This window comes from Cavia porcellus, unplaced genomic scaffold, assembly GCF_034190915.1.
Source record: "Cavia porcellus strain 051 isolate PalLab524CR breed Dunkin Hartley unplaced genomic scaffold, mCavPor4.1 scaffold_34, whole genome shotgun sequence".
Lineage (NCBI taxonomy): Eukaryota > Metazoa > Chordata > Mammalia > Rodentia > Caviidae > Cavia > Cavia porcellus.
The window spans coordinates 27,910,808-27,915,230 of NW_026947517.1; the positions used below are offsets into that span (position 1 = coordinate 27,910,808).

Below are 4,423 nucleotides of genomic sequence, written 5' to 3' on the forward strand. Positions count from 1 at the left end.
TAATTTTTAAAAACAAACCAAAGGTGTCTTATGCAGACTCTTTTCAAGTTTCACTTTGTCTGTGGGGTGTCTCAGTCAAGGTTTCTCTGTTTTAGACAGCTCTGCAACTTAGGATAGCCCCAAATTCAAGGAAGAACTCCTTTACCAGCCTCCCAAGATATACTTCTTATATCTCAATGGACAGTGATCACTGGGTGACAGTGAACTATAATTTACAGCTTGGGCCCGGTTTCATTGTTTATACATATTTATAAAATACAGCTGTTTTCCACTAACATTTGTGTTATTATTTATGTACCATATTGAATGTTATTTATGTTTTTTTCTATGAAACCAAATTCATATTTCAAAATGATGCTGAAGTATATTAAGAACAAAGTATTCAGTGGCCTAAATGAGATTTGTGGAGACATCATCTATAGTCTATCAAAGTGATTGATGAGATGTTTTTTCTTTTTTTCTAATTTTGAAACTGGTAAAATACAACAGAACAAGGCACAATAAGGCAAACTCAGATCATACTGTGAAACTGGTACACAACTTCACAACAGGTTCCTGGGATAACAGTAATAGGTATCACATTATATTTCATTATCTTTATAATAATTGTTCTTCAGTCACATATATCAAAATGAGATGAAATACAGAACATTATAGAACTTAACAAAACAGAACATTGAATAGAGCAATACCATGATTCAGAATAGAGCAAAACAGTAATAAAAATATTTGCCTTCAAAGAGATAGTAGAAGGAAGTCCCCTTATTTGTTATTTTCAACTTCCCAGAAAATGCTCAGATTTGTGATTCCCATTTGCTAACAGGGGTGGGGGTGACAGGAGAAGAGGGGTAGAGGAAGTGGAATGTTTGATTCTAGGCCATGCATCAGTAGGTTCACTATTGCTTAGTAGGGAGACTGGCTAGTTGTTTGGTTTCACAGAGTCCTAAGTTCCATCATGGTGTGGATCTCAGGAGCTGTTGCTGGTTCTCCCCCTGAAAGGGCTGAAGTCTGCCAGACCACCACCACTTATGAAGGAGAGGTGGTGCTTGCTTGGCTTCACAGTGTCCTAAATTCCAGCATGGCCTAGATCTCAGGAGCTGCTGTTGGTTCACGCCCTGGATTGGCCGCAGTCTGCCACACCACCACCACTTACCAGGGAAGGCAGGTGCTTGCTTGGCTTCCCAGTTGATTGATGGGATATTTATCTGCCTCTGTGCTTTGTGGATGCTGGTCCTCCAGGCTTCTCACTGTGAGCTCTGCTTTAGAGACAGTACACACAGAATATTGCAATGACTCAGCACAAGAATCAGTGCTCCTATTTCACTGTTACATTAGCAGTGAGTTGCAATCTAGCATCAAATTTGCTGTCTTCAAAAATGTGTATATATACAAAATTAATGACCAAGACATGGATTTAAATTTGAAGAAATCAGTCTTCATTCAGCTATTTTGTTTGGTTTTATGTAAGTTTAGTTTTGTTTTATTGAGACAAGCTTTCTGTATGTATATCAGCTGTATTTGAACACTCTATGGAGCCTAGAATTGCCCTGAACTCACCAAAGCCATCCTGTCTCAGCCTTTTGAGATTCAGATTTGTAGGAAAGAATTTAAGATATCTCAAACCTGGGATCTTAACCTTCCTTTGAGAAATACATGTATGATCCTTTAGGAGGCAGTGACCTTTGAGGATGTGGTCGTGAACTTCAGCAATGAGGAGTGGGCTTTGCTGAGTCCATCCCAAAAGAACCTCTGCAGAGATGTGATGGGTGAAACCTTTAGGAACTTGGCTGCAATAGGTAAGGATGAAATACTTTTGTCACTCATGCTGTCAGAATATTGTTTATTGCTCATTAGTGCTGTTTCATTAAAAGAATGTGAAAATATTTTTAAAAATAGCTCAGATCTGGACCCATTATATCATAAATCTAAACAAAATTTATTTATTTGTATGTATTATTCTAATGAGCACTGGTATTTCTATGTCTGCAATTCAGGAGGACTTGGGGATATCCAGGAAGCTAAAAAAGAATGCAAGATTTACTGGAGATACTTAAGGTAATTCACACTCACAAGGAGAAGGAACGTTCCTGAGTAATTAGTAAGCAGAAGAATGGCAGCCAAAGAAATGAGGCACCATTCAATTTAATATCAGCAATATTCTCTGAAGATGTATAAGCTAGGGTATGTGTAATGAGGGAATTAAATCATGAAAACATATGACATTGCATATAGATGTGTATGAAAGCCATACACTTTGAGTTATGATATTCTGCCTTCAGTTTTTCTACAAATGTATACATGTGAATACAACACATCCATTATCTAAAAATTACTAAGATTGCAATAGAATTTGAAATAAAATGGAGTGCTCATGTTTCCAAGCCATGCTTGTCTTAGTTACTTTATGCTCGTCGCTGAGACAAAATACCTGAAGCCCAAAGTTGGGAAAGGAAAGGTTTATTTCTTACAGTTTTTGGAGGTTTCAGTCCACACTCAGTTGGCTCCAAGACAGGCAGGCATGGCTGGGCTCCAGTTCATGGCGGCCCCCAACAGCAAAGTCAAACCAGCAAAGAAAAATAAAATCACACCTTCTTCCTGCCATTACATCACATCCTGGTTCCACACCTATGTGGGTGGAGCACTGAATGCAAACTCATGAGGCCTGGGGGACACAAACATAAACCATGACAATGCTCTAGAGAATCAGCCATTCTGATTAAAATTCTTAGTAATCTGTTGGAATGTTAGAGCACTCATTCTGAATATCAGTATGCAGTTTTCTCTAGAAATTGATCCCCTCATACTTGTCCTGGATATTTTTAAAAATTCAAAATCCACATAAAATACTGATACATGCTTACTCATATACAAAGCACATCAAGTTATAATAGATCAGGCCTTGAAGAAGCTTAGGTATCTATCACTGGATTTGTGGAGAAGCAAAATGTTAATAGACTCTGTGATTGTGCATTCTTGTAAACCCAGCAAACTAGAAATCAGATTTTGCAGAATGGCAAATTCAAGTTCAAACTTCACAGCTTAATGATCAGTGAAAATCTCTAAAAACATATTTTAAAAAAAGCTATAGATGTTATGCTAATACCTGTTGCTCATTCCCAGCATGGAAAAGAAAAAAAGTGTGTTATATAATCTCAAAAAATAAATAGTATTATGTCATTTGCCATAAGAAATAGATGGGTCTTTCTCCCAGCAATTCAGTGGAATATCTCAGCTATAAAACCTAAAAGGTCACAGGGTTTCTTTTAGATGAGAAACCAAAATATAAATTGTGGAATGAAATGAAAGAGAGTCGATAGAGAAAAGTAAGACTGACCATATAAAAAAGGGAACTACTGGTTAAGGACAGAAGGGAGATTGTGATGGGGAAACATATCAGAATGATCTGTATGTGATACACATATGTACCCATGCCCAAAATGAAGCTAAATATTCTGCATTTCAAAAGGTACCAACTTTTAAGATTTCCAAACATGTACCAGTCTTTTGGGAATGGTTGTTTTCAACATATCTTACAAGGCCATTCTGTTGCTTCATGGTCAAAATTTCTTAGCAGCCATTAAAAACGGAACTTGACATTAATGCAGTCATTAAACTGAGACCCATTTCACTGTCAATTTTTCTTTTTTTAATTTAATGTATGGAAAGACTAAACAAAACACAGTAAGTAGAAATAATACTGCTTTCAAAGTTAAAATGAACAGGAAGAAATCTCAAGATGATGATTACATATAGTGTTCATAAAAATAGTTAATCAAATACAAAAGTGAAACATATGAAGTGGGGATTCAAGCAGCGAGACTGTAAACAGTTTTGTTCAACTCTCCAAAAAAAGCTTAGTAATATGGTTATTAATCCTATATGTGATGTTTTTCTTCACAGAAATGACAAGCTAGGGAAGTCCTATGGATATACATCTTGGAATCAGTGTAAAGAAGTATTCCTTTGTACTGCAGAAGGTAATGTGAATGTGAAAGAAACAGAAGCACACCACAATGTTCAGATCCATAAAAAATATTGCAGTGGAGGGAAACCCTATGTATGCAAGCAATGTGGAAAAGGTTTCACCAAATCTGGACATTATAAGCAACATAAAAGAATTCATACTGTAGAGAAACACTATGTATGTAAGCAATGTGGGAAAGCTTTTAACACATGGGGAGATTGTAACAAACATGGAAGAAATCACACTGGAGAGAAACTTTATGTATGTAAGCAGTGTGGGAAAGTTTTTAAAACACGTGCGTATTGTAAGGTTCATGTAAGAATTCACACTGGAGAGAAACCTTATGTATGTAAGGAATGTGGGAAAGCTTTTACCACACATGGACAGTGTAAGACACATGAAAGTATTCACACTGGAGTGAAACCATATGTATGTAACCAATGTGGGAAAGCTTTTTCC

General features: G+C 36.6%; 1 long non-coding RNA gene across 1 annotated transcript; it reads left to right on the plus strand.

Annotated features, from left to right (window-relative positions):
* The first annotated feature begins 1,667 nt into the window (after positions 1-1,667).
* On the plus strand, positions 1,668-4,034 carry LOC134474646 (uncharacterized). Its single transcript, XR_010045513.1, has 3 exons — positions 1,668-1,796; positions 1,995-2,055; positions 3,901-4,034. It is a non-coding gene; the product is annotated as an uncharacterized LOC134474646 (long non-coding RNA).
* The last annotated feature ends 389 nt before the right edge of the window (positions 4,035-4,423 follow it).